Raw genomic sequence first — 18,843 nt, forward strand, 5'->3', positions numbered from 1 at the left:
ACTAATAAATCTCAACAGATTATACCAAGGAAAGAAGGAAGGGAGGGAGGAAGGGAGGAGTTTCATTTACAGAGAACATCTAAGGATAAAGATAGAAAAAAATGGAAACTTTTAAGTCACCTCCTGAACCTGAGTGACCTCCCTTCCCTTCACCAGAAGTGTGTAGCAGAATGGAGAAAACCAAAGAAGGAGGAGAAATATGAGGAAGGTCTGAAATTGCTGAATCGCAACTTAGAAGAGGCTAGTGTAAAACTTGTTTCACCATCTGTTGGAATAGTACTTCATGTTGGACTCCATCAAAAGCCTTGCTAAAAACCCAGATATGTGAGATCTAGTATTTAATACAATGACCTTTTCTAGGATTTGCAAATTGGTTTCATTACAGTTAATAATTCCTTCCTTTTGCCAAATAAGGAAGTTAAACATACACGTTTTCATTTCTAAATAATTCTTCCTTTCTGACAATGATGAAATATTAAAACCTATAAAAGCATCTTGTAATCTACTGACTTGAGGTGTAGGATTCTCTATTCAATGGACATCCATCCTGATAAAAAACTATCTAGCTTGATCACCCAGCTTAGTCACTAGACAGCTGAAAACTATGCACCATAAACTTCTACTCTCTAATGACAAAGTCCTGACACTAGAGGGTATTTAGAATTATGTGTCATAGAGTCTGAAGGCAATTTTCCTAAATAAAATTTCTTTAGAGAATCTATTCCCCCACACCATCTCTCTATCAGACTTTTTATATACCAGTGCTTTCAACACTAAAGAAGCTTAAAACAAAAACTCATCATAACTCCCATAAAATGTTTTCTTTGTGGTACAAGATAAATCCTATCATAAGAAAATTTTCAAAATTATCTTGCTGTATTGAAATTTTGTTTTATTTAATACTGCTTTCAGCAAGTGTATTTTAAAGTAGGGCATAAGATCAGCTGGTTTCAAGGACTATTGCCATGCCTTGGGGGCACAGGCTATTTGGTTTATTTTTTTCATTGTTTTTGTCTCTTCATCCAGAGTATCCTGAATGTAAAAGGTATTCACTAAATGTTGGATGAAATGAAAAGTATTAGTTCAAATTTGAAGAAGAAAAACTGAAGGCGGGGGGCGGAGCCAAGGTGGTGGAGTAGAAAGACACACATACGCTAGCTCCGAACCCACAGCCCATAAAATATCTGTAAAAAAGAACTCCCAACAAATTCTGGAGCAGCAGAAGCCACAGAACAACAGAGCGGAAGAGATTTCTGTTCCAGAGAGCCCTGAAAACCTCTCGCAAAAGGTCCATCGCACCCTGGACCCGGAGCCGAGCCCAGCCCAGCCCTGACTTGGCCAAGTGGCACCGAGAGGAGCAGATCTGAGCAGGTTTCAGGGACGAAATCTCCAGTGGCTGTGCGGGTCCCTCCACCCACAGGCCCTAAAGGTTGGTGAGAGGGTCTTCTTGGCTTGCCGAGAGGGGAGTAGGGTCCCCCCATAACTCAGGCCCCCTCGGGAGGCAGCAGCGGAGGCGGGAACAAACCAGGGCTCCCCAAGCAGGCAGGAGCCCAGATCCATTGTTGAAGGTCTCTGCATAAACCCCCTGAGGGAACTGAGCCCTGTGTGGTGGCCCTGCCCCCACCTGAGCAGCTGACCTTAATCTCACACTGAATAGAAGCCCACCCCCACCCAAAGCCCTGAGGCTGGGAAGCAGCATTTGAATCTCAGACCCCAAGCACTGGCTGGGAGGATCTGGAGGCAAAGTGGGTGTGAAAAGAATACTCAGAAGTCAAGTCACTGGCTGGGAAAATGCCCAGAAAAGGGAAAAAAAATAAGATTACAGAAGGTTACTTTCTTGGGGAACAGGTATTTCCTCCCTTCCTTTCTGATGAGGAAGAACAATGCTTACCATCAGGGAAAGACACAGAAGTCAAGGCTTCTGTATCCCAGCCCACCCAATGGACTCAGGCCATGGAAGAGCTCAAAAAGGATTTTGAAAATCAAGTTAGAGAGGTAGAGGAAAAACTGGGAAGAAAAATGAGAGAGATGCAAGAAAAGCATGAAAAGCAGGTCAGCACCCTGCTAAAGGAGACCCAAAGAAATGCTGAAGAAAATAACACCTTGAAAAATAGGCTAACTCAACTGGCAAAAGAGGTTCAAAAAGCCAATGAGGAGAAGAATGCTTTAAAAAGCAGAATTAGCCAAATGGAAAAGGAGGTTCAAAAGCTCATTGAAGAAAATACTTCTTTCAAAATTAGAATGGAACAGATGGAGGCCAATGACTTTATGAGAAACCAAGAAATCACAAAACAAAACCAAAAGAATGAAAAAATGGAAGATAATGTGAAATATCTCATGGGAAAAACAACTGACCTGGAAAATAGATCCAGGAGAGACAATTTAAAAATTATGGGACTACCTGAAAGCCATGATCAAAAAAAGAGCCTAGACATCATCTTTCATGAAATTATCAAGGAAAACTGCCCTGAGATTTTAGAATCAGAGGGCAAAATAAGTATTCAAGGAATCCACATATCACCACCTGAAAGAAATCCAAAAAGAGAAACTCCTAGGAACATTGTGCCCAAATTCCAGAGTTCCCAGGTCAAGGAGAAAATATTTCAAGCAGCTAGAAAGAAACAATTCAAGTATTGTGGAAATACAATCAGGATAACACAAGATCTAGCAGTTTCTACATTAAGGGATCGAAGGGCATAGAATAGGATATTCCAGAAGTCAAAGGAACTAGGACTAAAACCAAGAATCACCTACCCAGCAAAACTGAGTATAATACTTCAGGGGAAAAATTGGTCTTTCAATGAAATAGAGGACTTTCAAGCATTCTTGATGAAAAGACCAGAGCTGAAAAGAAAATTTGACTTTCAAACGTAAGCATGAAGAGAAGCATGAAAAGGTAAACAACAGAGAGAAGTCATAAGGGACTTACTAAAGTTGAACTGTTTACATTCCTACATGGAAAGACAATATTTGTAACTCTTGAAACTTTTCAGTATCTGGGTACTGGGTGGGATTACATACACACACACGCACACACACATAGAGACAGTGTACAGAGTGAATTGAAGAGGATGGGATCATATCTTAAAAAAATGAAATCAAGCAGTGAGAGAGAAATATATTGGGAGGAGAAAGGGAGAAATGGAATGGGGCAAATTATCTCTCATAAAAGAGGCAAGCAAAAGACTTTTTAGTGGAGGGAAAAAGAGGGGAGGTGAGAGAAAAACATGAAGTTTACTCTCATCACATTCCACTAAAGAAAAGAATAAAATGCACACTCATTTTGGTATGAAAACCTATCTTACAATACAGGAAAGTGGGGGAGAAGGGGCTAAGCAGGGTAGGGGGGATGATGGAAGGGAGGGCATGGGGAGGAGGGAGCAATTTGAGGTCAACACTCATGGGGAGGGACAGGATCAAAAGAGAGAATAGAAGTAATGGGGGACAGGATAGGATGGAGGGAAATATAGTTACTCTTATACAACACGACTATTATGGAAGTCATTTGCAAAACTACACAGATATGGCCTACATTGAATTGCTTGCCTTCCAAAGGGAAGGGGTGGGAAGGGAGGGAGGAAGAGAAGTTGGAACTCAAAGTTTTAGGAACAACTGTCGAGTACTGTTCTTGCTACTAGAAAATAAGAAACACAGGTAAAGGGGTATAGAAAGTTATTTGGCCCTACAGGGCAAAAGAGAAGATGGAGACAAGGGCAGAGAGGGATGATAGAAGAGAGAGCAGATTGGTGATAGGGGCAATTAGAATGCTTGGTGTTTTGGGGTGGGGGGAGGGGACAAAAGAGGAGAAAATTTGGAACCCAAAATTTTGTGAAAATGAATGTTAAAAGTTAAATAATAAATAAATAAATAAAAGAAAAACTGAAGGCTTGAAAAATTTACATTTATCAAATTATCCATATTCTCTTCTAACTGAGATCCTCAATATCACATTAGAAATCTCTTGCCCTATAAATCACAGCTTTACTGACTGGTATAGACAGTCATTCGATAACTTTCCAATTTTGAAGATCTAATGTCATACTGAAGGAAACATAACGTTTTCTTTGATATCCAGAGCATAGCTAACTTTTTAAAGCAAGCCCAAATAATTTTAGTTTATGTGAAAAATATTAGTCATACCAGAATTAAGTAATATGAGAATTGGAGTGCTTTTAATGTTAGAGGCAAATTCTTTACAATTCCTTTATTCCCATGAATTTTTTAAAACAAATCTTAATTGTTAATTATTTTTATGAAGAAAAAAGATCACATTTCAACAAACATTTATAAGCATTAAGTTGCAAAACTTGGGAGTCGGGTGAGCTGGGTTCAGATCTCGGTTCTATTATAACTCTATGGGCTATGGAATCTTGGTATTTAACCTATTTCTTCATGTGCAAAAAAGATAAAACTTATATTACCTACTTCACAGTATCAATGTGAGAGAAATATTTGTAAACTATAAAGCACTCTAGAAATGTGAGCTGTTATTACCTTCTACTCAGTAGACGACAAGAATAATAAAATATTTAAATATTCTCAAATATGATAACAGTACGTTGTGTATAGTTGGTACTTAATCCAATATCCATTGAATTTAAGCTAAATTGAAGATATAGGTTCCCATCCTCAAGAAGTTTAAAATCTAGTTGATTTTTACATCACACTTTTGCAAAATTTACATCACACTTGAAACAAACATGTGAACAAGTACACATTAACCATACTGCATGAACGGTTCACCATAAACTGCCTGTACATTACAATCAAACATATAAAATATGGAGATATATGTTCACTAAGCTGTCTACCACCATCATGAAGGATGTCCAGTAGAGTCCAAACTGAAGGATTCTCCGCGTATGGCAAAATCTTCTAGATGTTCCCATTTACAGATTATCCTATATTGTCTCTATCAAACCTTGGAACATTACAGAGCCTCCTAAATGAGATCTAGAAGCACTCAAAAAGAGAACAGCCAAACCATCCATTCAGAAAGCACAAAGGGGCTGAAGATATCTAGTACAGATCTGTCCTATTAGTATAGCCATCTTGGAAACACACTATATATGGACAGAGAGCTCAGCCCACAGCTGAGTAAGAGGAGAATAAATTTAATTTTGCAGAATTATACAGTGTCTTTAATGACTGCAAACATCTTTCTGAAACAAAAGGTCATATTTTTAATAACAATATTCTTCTAGTGATGCTTCATGGCTGCTAATCATGGAATATCACAATCTCCTCAGATTTAAGGATCACCCAAAGGACAATGGGAACACACAAAATGGGAGGAATAGTCTATAACACATAGCAGAAAGAGAATAGCAGGGAAGCTTGGTAAAGAATGTCATCAGAGTAGAACCAGGGGAACAGTGTACACAGTAATAGCAATACTGTACGTTAATCAACTGTGAATGACTTAGCTATTCTCAGCAATCCCATGATCCAAGACAATTCCAAAGGACTCATGATGAAAAATGCTATCCACTTCCAGAGAGAGAACTGATGGAATCTGAATGCAGATCAAAGCATACTACTTTTCACATTCTTTATTTTTTTCATGAGTTTTTTTTGTCTTTATTTTCTTTCACAATGTGACTAATATGGAAATGTTTTGCATGATTGCACATGTACAACTTATATCAAATTGCATGCCATCTCAGAGAGGAGGGAGAGAATCTAGAACACAAAATTTTTTTAAAAGAATGCTAAATTGTTTTTATCTGAAATTGGAAAAAAACAAAATATTTTCTAAAAAGCAAGGGGAAAAAAGTGTCATCAGAAAAAAATCTGAATGGAAAAGAAAGTGGACCAGTTATGTAGCAAAGTAAAGCTTCACAGATAGAGAGCATATGTGCTCCATGTGAAAACAGAAGACTTACTCTGGCTCCACAACACCCTGTTGAAGATGTATGGAAGAACAAGGACAAGTCACACACAGAGGACGATAAGATGTGGATACGTTACAATCTTCACCAACGGAGGGAGGCCGCACATCCAAAAGATCACACACAGATCAAAGTAGTATGAATTATATATGGGAAAAAGTGCTTAAAACTACAAAACAAAGAAGCTGAATACATTTCTTTAAGGGGGAATATTCGGTGTCATAAAGGAAAGCTTCTTAAAGTAGATGAATTTTAAATCAAGACGTAAGGAAATGAAGGGACTACGAAAGGTCAAGAGGAGGAAGTGAGCAAGAAGCATGTATGTAAGGACACTAAAATTTAAGTTCAAGGCCAGACCTATCAGTTGGGGAATGGCACACAAATGCAAAAGAAACTACCATGCTCAAAGTTATGATGAAAGGGACAGTTTTGGTGAAACCTGGGAAGACTTGTATGAGTAGATGCAATATGGAATGAACAGAACCAGGAGAACAATTTATAGAGTAACAACAACAAGGTAAAAAACAAACAACTAGGCACCTTCTGACAAAGAAGTGATGGACTCAAGATGCAGAATAATAAAAATATTTTTGGAGGTGGCCACTGCAGCAATTCATTTTGTATATTTGTTACGAGGGTTTTTGTTGTTGTTTTTTCAATTAAGGAATTGAGAGGGGGAGAAAAGAAATGTTTGTTAATTTTAGAAAATAATTTTTTTTTTCTTTGAGAAAATCAAAGTCTAAGGAAAAATTGCAGCATTATGAAAGTTTATCTTTGGTATTTTCCTCTTCTGTTCTTCTCCAGTCCCAAGGTCTTCGTGATGCCCTCTAATCAAAGCTTCTCGATATACCACTCACCCAGACCTGCCTCTCATATCAATGTCCCATGTTCTAAAATTATCCTTCCCTTTTCTCCCTCCTCCTCTTCATAAAAATAATAATTCCTATACTCTCAGTGAGACTGTCTTAATTGTAGAGTATTAAATCTGATTAAAGTAATTCACACAAAATATGAATGACTGATTAAAGGAAGGTTAGGACTTTGGCCTTGTAAAAGATGAGCTTGAGTAGAATTTTTAAGGAAAATGAATGAAAAAAATTTTATCCAACTTTTACCATCTGCCAGCACTAACTGCTGAATGGAGGAGATACAGATACAAAAAGAAGGGCAATCCCTGTCCTCAAGGGGCTTACATCCTAATAAAAGAAGACAACTTATATAAGGAGTAGTGGCTTCATGGCATGAAGATGGCCAGAAAGCACCAATGTGATAGGTCTAGGTCATGCTAGTCATGAAAACTCTCACCACTTGGAGCACTGGGCCCCAAGGTAGAATATTTCTAATCATGGGCCTTTCCCAGTAGGCTGTGCCTTCTCCTGTCACACCTCTGCAACTCTACAACTCCCCTACAGGGGTACCAGGGTGGGGAAGAGGCTAGGGCATTGGAAACTCATTTCTGAAGAGTGGCTTAGCTGAAGCAAAGGGCCCCTGTTGGGAATATGGTGATGAAACAAATGCTGAAGGACAAAAATTTTTGCTTGTACGTCCTGAGAAGATGGAAGCACAATAATATTCTGGTTTATGAAGAACTGCCTAAGCAAAGCAGGCTCTTCAATACTCTCTGTATGAGCTCCCTATCTAAAAATGAACTTTAAAATACATATGAGTCTGTAACGTGCAGTGCATAACTCCCTACAATGCAGTAGACCAGCAGCTGCCCCAGTAACCATGTGAAGATTCATTCAGACATTCTCGTAAGCAGATACTGTGTATAGAGTCAGTCAGGTATTTATGAAGCACTATGCTAATGTCACCAACCCTGGCAAAACAAAGAAAGGTAAAAACAGATCTCTGCCCTTAAAGAGCTCCTGTTCTAACAAGGAGACAACTATGTGGGAGAGGCATTAAGCAAGGTACAAAATTTAGCTAAGACACAGTTCCCACACCTATGGAGTTTAAAACCTAGTAAGGGAAAGGAGCATACATACAAGTATACTAGAGGGCTATAAAATAAGGTATTATTAGGGGGCAGAGGAAAGGAGATAGCATTTGACCTGGGTTTTATAAGAATGAATAAGAATTAAGCATTTGAATGGGAGGAGAGGAAAATGACATTCCAGGGCCGTGGAAAATATAAGCAAAGAAATGGATGTAGGAAAAGAAGAGAATGCATTCAGAGGCAATTGTAAACTATAAGACAACATATTCAATTCAATTCAACAAACATTTATTAAATGCCAACTTTGTGCTGGGTACTGGGGACAAAGAGACAAAAAAAAAAATGTGATTAGACAGAAAAGATAGCGTGAAGCAAAATTAGAAGGCTTTGAACCCCAGGAAAAGGAATATAAACTCTACTTTGTGGGTAAGAGGGACTATAGATTTTTAAGCAATGGAATGGAATGATCAGATCTATATTTAAGTGAATGGGAACAGATTTAGTGAAGACTTCTCAGGAATATGGAGTCTTCTCCCTGGAGTGGAAGGGACCTTAGGCCCAGGTTTCCATTCCTCCAGTCAGGTGATTTCCATATAAAGCTATGTATTGCATTAGGATCAATGATTGGATATGACTCACTAACTGCTCAGTACCTAATTTGCATATGCGCATGCAGTCTGCAGTCCTCACACAGGTCCACCTGATTTGCATAAGTTCTCAATGCCCAATTTGCATGGGTCATCAATGCTTCATTTGCATATATTTTCAATGCCTAATTTGCATATAATGACTATTTTTGAGGGCTCTGAGTGGGAAATTTGAACTGGGTTTCAATAGGGATTGGTTAGATTTCGCACCTGGAATGTAAGACCATGCTTCTCAGCCAATGAGAATAATGGTTGGCTGTGGGAGGGGAATTTCCGAGTCAGGGTCTACATAAATTACCATTCTGCTTCTGTAAGGCGCCTCCCTACTCCAGCTTTACTGGTGGAGGGACCACCCAGTTTCTCTCCGAGAACCGAATAAAGGAGATTTTCTGTTTTTACCTTGAGATACTTCTGAGCAGAAAATTTGAGTAAGGGGGGTGGTTCATGCTTTCCCCCACACACATAAGGAAGATTATTCTGGGAAGATGAATGGATCCAAGAAAGGGGAGAGTAGAGGCAGAAACATCTATTAAGAGGCTATGAAAATTGTCTAGAGAAGTGATACTATGAACCTGCACAAAGAGTCTAACAATGGAATAGAGAGGAGATGTCATGGATATGAAGTAGAGTGTACAGGATTTGTAACTAATTTAGCTATAGGAAGAAGAAGGAAAAAGCAAGATTATGAACATGGGAAATGGGGCAAATGGGACCACCTAAGGCGAGAGGAACAGGTTGATAGGGGAAAATATCTTGGTTTTGAACCTGTAGAGTTTGAGATACCATCGTAACGTCCAGTTAGAAATGGGAGTAAAAATTCTACATGTTTTCCAGCAAAGGACAAAACAAAACAGAAACAACGGGCAGGGAAGAACACAAAGCTTCCAAAGATCCCAACATGGGATATTAAAGCAATATTGCCTTGCTAAATCATCAGCCCACATTTTCATTGGGGTTTCCACACAGAGAACCCTCAGCTAATTTAAACTCTTGCTATAAGCTGTCAGCTTTTTGCCTTTTAAAAAAAAAATTGGCATTGCCCAAAGCAGGAATGTTGGTTGCCAACTAATGCTTCCATGTTTTCTTCACCCAGATGCACAAATAGGATACAGTCTTCATTATAGACAACTGGTACATAATATGCAGAGAAGCCTATCCTTAGAAGCCAAGATAACAAGAAAAATAAATTGATGGCTGGCATATGTCCCTTTCTACTTTCTTACTTCCTTTGATTTCAAAATCCCTTTGTGACTTTGCTTCATGCTTGAGACAGTGGCACCTGTAGGAGATTATTATCCAACTAGTGGCATTCGAACATCGCTGACCCATATCCTAATCCAACCAAAATAAGGAAGTAGATATTAAAATAGAAATGTCAACAGTAAAACTACATCAGGCCTTCCCTATGTGGCAAAAATAAAGACAAGAAAAATAGGGGAGGAGGGAAAAGAAATAGGAACTCAGCCCAAAGATGCAGGAAAAGAAACCACCCAGCATGGGCACAGGAAAGTCCACCCAATGCAATGTGGCAATAGAGACATATGCATATGCATTACTGCCCATTATGGTAATTCACAGTATACTAAGGAACCTAGAAGGAACAGAACAACCCCCAGGATGGTAAATGAGATACTTTGTCAAGGAGGTCCTGAAATAAAAATCACTTCAGTGAGCCCTTCCTCAAGAAATACCCTGGAAATGAAGTTCTATGGTTCCAGAGTGAGCTTCACAGGAGCACTGGCTTTATGGTTGAAAAACCTGTATTTAGATCCCAGCTCTGCCATGATGTCTATGGGCACGTGGCTGGAGAAGATGCTCTCTAAGACCTATGATCTCTTATGACCCGGATAAGAAGTGAATTCCATTGATTGCCACATTCATCTTCCTCAGAGTAGAGCCTGGAAGGAGCTCTGAGCTCCCCTGCAGCACTGCCTATGGAGGTGAACAGTGGCAGATTTAGGCAGCTGGCAGGATCACAATGCTGGAGAAGCCCATGTCACATGCCTAAAGGGAAAGGTGTGATAGCCTAATTCACCTCCCTCTTTTTCTCCACCTCTTCTTTCTTTCTTCCCTGAGAGACACTGGAGGAAGAGAGTCCATGTCAACATGGATACCTCCTCTCACACACCAAAACTCAGGCAGGTGCCTTCCCCCTTCCCAACAACAATGCTACCTTACATTCTCATAGCACTTTATAATGCAGAAGGCGCTGCTGGGTCTGCTAGGGGGCACTCTGGATAACACCCTGGTCTTGGAGTTAAGAGGACCTGAGTTCAAATGTGACCTCAGACATTTACTAGCTGTGTAATCCTAGGCAAGTCACTTAACCCCAACTGCCTCAAAAATTAAAACAAGGGCACTTTCACATACCTTATTTCATTTTAAACTTCACAAGAGTAAAGAGGAATTCGTCATATTCTTCAGAGGAGAAAAAACCGAATCTTAGAGAAGCAAAATGAACTTGCTCAAGATCTCAGAATACAAATTCAGGATTTTCCAACTCTCACTTCTGCTGTTCTTTCCACTCTACCATGCTGTCTCCACAGAGATGGCCAGCACTCACTAAAGAAAAAAAACCCACTTAGGTTTCTATATATTAGGAGGAATTTCAACTTTTCCCTAAACAGACTAGTCTATAGGATCAATGTGGTACCAATGGAAATAGTTCTAGATTTGGCATCAAAAAACTTGGGTTCAAATCTTGGCTCTGCTAGTTAGTAAAAGCAAAACCTCAGACAAGACACTTAACTTCTCTGGGTCTCAGTTCCTATAAAATAAATGGTCTCTAAGGTCTCTTCCAGCTCTAAATCTATGATTCTATGATTACAATATGATCTGAGAGAATCAATAAATGATTAAAAGGAACAAGAGATGCCAGCCTCAATATTAAGGGCTTTGTAACACTCACATCTACATTATAATTCATATTTAAAATAATGTTCATATCACAGACCCACCTCCTTTAAAAAAAAGTTTTATTGCATTTTGTTTTGATATCACAGTCATTTCTGGAAATATTCCCACCTATCTACCCACAAATCGTAACCTAACCATAACAAAAAGGAGCAGTTCATCAAAACTATCTGATAAAGTGGGCTCCTCTGACCACACAGAAAACATTCTTCTCTAGGAACACCCACTTCTCTGCTAAAAGGAGAAAAGTATATTTCATTTTCTCTTTTCTGGAACCATTAACAGGTTTTCAATGACTAAGTATACTCTAAGTTCCTGCATATGACATTGAGTTGTTGTCCTTCGTTCTCGAAGAAGACCAAAATGACATCACCATGATAAAGTGAAGTTTTAATGTGTACAACTGTGGCTGATCACACCAATATGAGCTCGGAATGCTCTAGCACAGATTGGGCACAGACAGTCCGTGTGAACATTTGGGGGTGATTACTCCAAATTTGCACATCCTACCTTTCCTTTGCGCTGTTTCGATTCTGCTTTGCTCATAGAGCACAGCACCTTTTCTGATGTGGGCACGCCTTGCTGAGTGGTCCTGTGCCAGTGTCTCCCATGTCACACAATCAAATCCAAAGTTCTTGAGAGAGACTTTGAGAGTATACTTGTATTGCTTCTTCTGACCACCATGTGATCTCCTGTCCCATATAAGTTCTCCATAAAATAGTCTTTTTGGCAAGTGAATATTTTGCATTCGAACAACATGGCCAGTCCATCAAAGTTGCACTCTCTGAAGCACAGTTTGAATGCTTGGCAATTTAACGGGTTTGCAATGACTAAGTATACTCTAAGTCTCTGTGTATGATATCTAGAACCTAATTCTATGCTTCTTATTTCATTTCTATCTCTGTCAAAGTTTAACAACAAAGTAAAGCACATTGATTCTAAAGAGAAAGATATTTCTGCATTAGGACCTGACCTGTAACATGATATGCTGAATTATTCATCTGAGTATGGATTAGAGTACAAAGCTACTAGATCCAAGATTTTTGGTACCATCCTCAGGATAGTGTCACACTTCAATGGCTATAAATTAGACTCTTAATTGTAGTCAGTCATCTCACAAATCCAAGGGAAACATCCTAAGTGGAAGAAACTTTAAAGATCACCTAGTCTAAGCCTTCATTTTGCAGATTTGGAAACAGAGGCACAAAGCATTTAAGTAACTTGCCACGGGCCATAGAGTTAATACAAGACAGAACCAGGATTTGAACCCAAGTATTTGAACTCCAAATCCAGTGGCTTTCCTATGGTACCACACTACTTCCCATAATACCTGCAGTACAAATAAAAAGCAAAAAACTCAAAGCCAAGGTAGGAAGAAAACAACTCCAAAGAGTAGCAAAACAAATGATAAATGCAATAGAAAGCATTAGTGCTAACAAGGAGCCCCAAGTGAGTATGTGCTTATGAATCAGTCATGAATGAACTGAGTACGTGCTTGCAACCTCTCAAAAGGACATGATAGGTAATGATGAATGCTGCTCCATAAGCTGAGCAAAGCAAAGAGCATTCAGCACACAGCAAAGTTCACACTGGCATCAAAGATTGTTTATTTTATCTCACCCTGAAGATGAAAGGTACCAGTCACAGGGTGACAAGAACACTGAACTTGAAGTCAATAAACAAGTAGGGTCAAATACTAGCTTTGAAATTTATTATTTGATAATGGCCACCTTAGTTAATTTCTCAGGGCCTCATTTTCCCAATAGATGTAATAATTATACAGTTATTATTTAAAAAGCCCTTTATGAGTCTTAAAGTACCATAAATATGAGTTATTATCACTTTATTAATAGACATTTTAATTAATAAATTTTAATTTTTAACAAGTATATAAAAAATATAGAAACAAGAACAAATGTGCAAAAACTTACAATGACTGTTCATATTCGTATACTCCTCTATTAACACCTTTACTGAATGCCTATAATACACAAGCTCTGTCCTAGGTCTCAGATAAATAAGACATAGATGCTTCCTGCAAGGAATTTAGAATAGCATGGAACCCAGGGGCAGAACCAGTGTGAAGAAGTTTTATATATTTGACTGAGGAAACAGGAGAGAGCTTTTGAATAAAATCAGTTAGTACCATGAAGCATAGAATAGGAATGTTTACATAACATCCTGGTGTTTGATTTAAAAACAACACTTATCTGTCCATTACATTTGCAAGGTGTTTGGAGGCACTGCTTCCAAGTAGAATGCTTTCTGGATTTGTGGATGGGTAAACAACCTATGTAAAACAATATGCAATAATCCAAAGAACTGTGATTTCATCAGTGTGGGGATCTACAGGTTTCACCACCTTTTATGACCTAGTAAAGACATCCTAGAGTTATCTGAGGCATACCGATGTTAAGACTTACTAAGGGTCACACAGTTACTAAGCATTAAAATTAGGATTTGAAGGACTCTATCCACTATGCCTCTTTACAGAAATTAGTATTTTTTTAATGGAATATAGCTGAAGCTTATTTTAATTGAGTTACTAATAGATGTCAACAGTCAGTGGAATTTCTTCCCATTCATTTGGATTATATATGTGTTTTACACAACACACACAGGTTACCACTCAAAAAAAAATCCATCTGGATTTATGGGTAAGAGTAGTTATTCACCAGATGGTGTTTAATGAAAGGGTCTATAGTCTCTATCTAGTTCTTATAAAGGATGAGAGAACCATTCTCCAATAGATCACTGATCAAAGGATATGAACAGTTCTCAAAAGAAGAAATTAAAGCTAGCAACAATCATATAAAAAAATGCTCCAAATCACTAATAATAACCTAATGTTCAAATTGAAACAATGACAAATTTTCACCTTACATTCATCAGACTGGCAAACATGATTGAAAAAGAAAAGCAGCAGTTATTGGGGTGGCTGTGGGACTACCCACACACACTAAAAGACAACAGGGCTGTGAAGTGGTCCAACTGTTCTGGAAAGCAATTGGGAACTGTATTTTAAAAAAAAAATCACCAATCTGTGGATGCCGTTGGCTCAGAGACACCATTACTAGCTATATATAATCTGAAGAAATCAAAGAGAAAAGCAGAGGACCCACATGTGCAAAAATATTTATAGCAACATTTTTTGTTGCTGGAACAAAGAACTGAAAATAAGGGGGTACCATCAATTACGGAATAATTGAAGAAATTAGGGTAGTGAGGAGAGCCTGGAGAATAATTTATGCAGTAACTATAATGATATTCAAGGAAAACAGCTTTAAGAGACTTAAAGAACTCTGATCAATGAAATGACTAATTATGACACCAGAAAACCAATTAACTAAGTGTGCTTCTCACAGATGGAATAGACAAGATCAATGTTTAGGTTTACCCTACTTGACTAAACTTATTAGTTACAACGAAAGGCTTCTATTTCGTGGGGTCAGGGATTGAGAATTGGTGGGTAGTAATAGTGATGTAAAAAGAAAGACAAGAATATCAACAAAACATGTTTTGTTTTGTTTTGTTTTTAAATGCAGAGAAACCAGCAAAAGAAGGATACCAACAAACAGAGTAGTTTTATTACTATCATGCTAAATTTGTATGCACTTTAAAAAAAAAATCTTTATGGAAAAGAATCTGTTCAGTTTCATATACAATGTTCTTTTTTAAATTCTTCTTCGTATTTTTAAGTGTTCATGCTTGCTGATATTTGGACATGCAACAAGGGGAACCCACTACTTTCCATTTCATTTTTAGATAAATCTAAATGTTAGAAAGTTTTTGTACTCCAGGCTGCCTCAAGAGATTATAAAGGAGGTCAATAATCATAAGTATTTTGTTGAACTGAATTGTAAAACTCCCTAAGAAAAAATGTTCACATTTGTCTCAAGCTTTTAGATTTTAACTTGTATAAGTGTTTTTTTCCCTAATCTAAGAGTCCCAGATACAGAAAAGAAAAGAAACTATCAGCCAACATCAAATCCTACTCAAGTGAACGTATGCTGACAAAACAAGAAAATGTGTAACCTCTATTTAAAACTAATGTGATCTGAGTGGGCAGTGATCTGGATAGAACGCTTGTGTAAGGCCTTTGAATGACGGTCGCTAAACAGGAGACAAAGGTCACAAAATCTAAAAGCTAAGCTCCCTCTTAGATAAAGCTAACTGGAGAAAAGTATTTACCAAGAAACTAAATATCAGAGAAAGCTGGCTGGTGACTGGAGGTGGGGAGGAGTATATTAGGAAATAACAAAAGGCACCAACAAAACTTTTTAAAGACTACCAATGCAACATAAGACCCATATTAGATACCCAGCTGAAAAGTCAAATTAAAACATAGGTTTATAAAGGCATATAAAAAATATACATAAAGGTATCTATACATATATATAATATATAATAAATATATATTTATATTTAACATATAAATATTATATATGTATATTTTGAAGTAATCAAGAAAGCTGGGCACAGTGGTCTATATACCTATAATCTCTACTTTTAGAGAGGCTGAGGGTAGCGGATTGCTTAAGCTCAGTAGCTCTAAGTTGCAGCAAGGATAAAATCTACCCAGTGTCCACACTAAGTCCAACTCCTATACGCAGAGTCCTCCCTACTCTTCCCCACTGCCCCACAAGGGGCCACCAGGCTGCCTAAGGAGGAATGAATTGGTGCAGTTTTTAGATAAAACAGGTCAAAGTTTCCATGGTGATCAACAGTGGTGCCAAGTCATGTATGCAAATCTAGCCTAGGGGAAACAATAAGACCCAGTCTCAAAAAGAAAAAACCAACAATAAAAATACATAAAGAAGACGCTCAAAGGGACAAAATGTGGGCTGAAATGCTCGGCAACAAGTGACGTAACATCTGCATTCCCAACAGGAATGTAAGCTTCTTGGGGGGAGAAGTTGATTTCCTTTTTGTCTTTGCACACACGTTAACTAGCACAGTGCCCTGCTCAGAGGATCACAGATGATAACAACAATGGGAGACACAAATAACTTATGAGATTTAAAGTACACATATTACACTTTACAAATGACAAGAACAACAATGTGTATGGGAGGCAACCTAAAAGTTCCCTTCATGATTCCTTGTTTTTGTAGGTTTAGATGAATGGCTCCTTCACTGATACAGGCCGTAATCTTTGAACAATTTCTCATTCTGTAAAGTCCTGCACAAGTTTTCCCTTAAATACTCCAAAGACAATTTACTCAACCACCTAGATACCTCCCCCTTGTTATCTCACTATCTCATCAGTACCCAGGAACCATGCAGGCCATTCATCTCCTCTCTGTTTTTAACATGACCAAACCAGTTGGCTGTATGTGTCCTTGGCAATGTTTTTATAACATTCTCTTGCACTGCCTACTTATCCTCAAATCTTTCCATTGTCCTTTGTATCAAAAAAAGGTAGTTTATTAAAAAGCGTAGGCACGAGCAGCCGGGTGGGGCAGTGGATAGAGTATCCGCACTGGAGTCAGAAGGTCCTGAGTTCAAATTCAGCCTCAGATATTTGGCACTTAGTAGCTGTGTGACCTTGGGTAAGTCACTTAACCCCACTGCCTAGCCCCCCACACACACAAAAAAGCAAAGTAACTCCAAGAGTAAGTTTCATTCAGTGGTATTAGCATATCAATCAGGTATTGTTAATGTTTCTTCTTCCATAAGATAAAGGTAGGACAAACAATACATCACAGTTGAAGAGATGACCCCTCCTTTGGAACAATACAAAAACATCTGAATTGAACATCCAGGAAATTATGGGAAAAGGCAATGGGATATTACAAGACTTGCACAACATCTACTGAGACTTTTCTGTACAGATCAATCCAATGGATTAATTCTCCAATCTTCAGAGAAAAGAATTCTAAAATACACACACCTCACACCCTCTGCTTCTCCTCAGACCACCATGGTGCCTATTACCTATATATTATCATTAGCAGAGTATTTATCAAGTCTTCACATCAGAACCTGCGAAGTTTTGGGTTTTTTTTTTTTTTTAATAAATATGATTTCCCAGAAGAAGCATTTCAGAAAACAGAAGTAGAGAAAGTATACTGAACTGGGTACTGAATGTTGGACAGGAACTGGCTAAGGAAGTAGCAGTGAGTAAGCTGGCACATGATGATTTCAGCAATATTAAGTTCCAAATTCTAGTCACAGAAGAAACACCTAAAAAATTCTTCATGATTCAATTTCATAAAGGAAAAATTATGATAACAATGCAGACATTAGTAAAGAGAAAGGCAGTTTTAAAAAGGACATCAGTATAACTCTTTATGGCAAAGCTATATCATATCATATCATATCACTTACACAAAGTGATTACAAATTTTAGAGTTGAAATGGACCTCAAACATCATCTAGTCAAACCCCTTCTTAAAACAAGAATTCCTTCAACAACATCCCTCAGTCTTCACTGGTAGACCACCGATGTCAAGGCAATTCACTATGTACTCAAAACATCCCATTCTTTTTTAGAACAATTAGTTGTTGAGAAGTTCTTTCTTTTATTGAACTAAAAATTGACCTCCCTAAAGCTCCTGCCTACTGATCTAAAGGTCTGTACTTCTAGGCCTAAGCAGAATAAATTTACTTCCTCTGCTGCAAGTCATCAAAAACATTCATTAAATGCCCACTACGTGTCAGGCACTGCCTTATAAAGTACTGGGGATACAAAGAAAGACAAAAAACAGTCCCAGCCCTAAAGGAGCTCACAGTTTAATGGGAGAGAAAACATACAAAAATTAGGTACAAACAAGTTACATATAGGATAAATTGGAGATAATCTCAGAGAGATAGTATCAACACTATATGGGATGTGGAAAGGTTTCTTGTAGAAGGTAGGATAATAGCTGGGACCTAAAAGAAAACAGGGAAACCAGGAGGTGAGGAAGAAGACAGAAAATTCCAGAGGTGGGACAGCTAGTGAAAATGGAGAATCAGGAAAGAGACTAATCTGTTTGAAGAACCGTAAGGAGGCCAGTACCACTTAATCACAGTGTAACTGGAAAACAGCTAGATATAAGAAGGTTAGAGAAGCAGAAGAGGACCAGGCTATGAATGCCAAAAAAAGGATTTTATATTCTATCCTGGAGGTAGGAAGAAGCCACTAAAATTTATTGAATTGGGGGTGAAAGGGTGAGGTGGAGAGGTGAATAAAGGCTGTATTGAGTGGGGAAAGCTACTATTGAAATAGTTCAGTCATGAGCTGATGAGGGCCTAGACTAGGGTGATAGCAAAGTCAAAGGAAAAGAGGTGTATATATAAGAGATATTATGATTGTAAAATCTACAAGCTAAGGCAAGAGATTGGATAGGGGAAGTGAAAGTGAAGATTTGAAGATGACACCCAGACTACCAGACAGCCCCTAAATTCCTCCCACAATCTTACTGTATATAAGGTCCTTCTTGTCTCCAGGAAGGTACTCAAATTCAAT

General features: G+C 38.2%; 1 protein-coding gene across 2 annotated transcripts in view; it reads right to left on the reverse strand.

Annotated features, from left to right (window-relative positions):
- Positions 1 to 18,843, reverse strand: part of PRDM10 (PR/SET domain 10) — a 139,108-nt gene that overhangs the window by 96,473 nt on the left and 23,792 nt on the right. The window lies entirely within an intron of this gene.

The sequence above is a fragment of the Notamacropus eugenii genome, chromosome 5, assembly GCF_028372415.1.
Source record: "Notamacropus eugenii isolate mMacEug1 chromosome 5, mMacEug1.pri_v2, whole genome shotgun sequence".
NCBI classification, from domain to species: Eukaryota; Metazoa; Chordata; class Mammalia; order Diprotodontia; family Macropodidae; genus Notamacropus; species Notamacropus eugenii.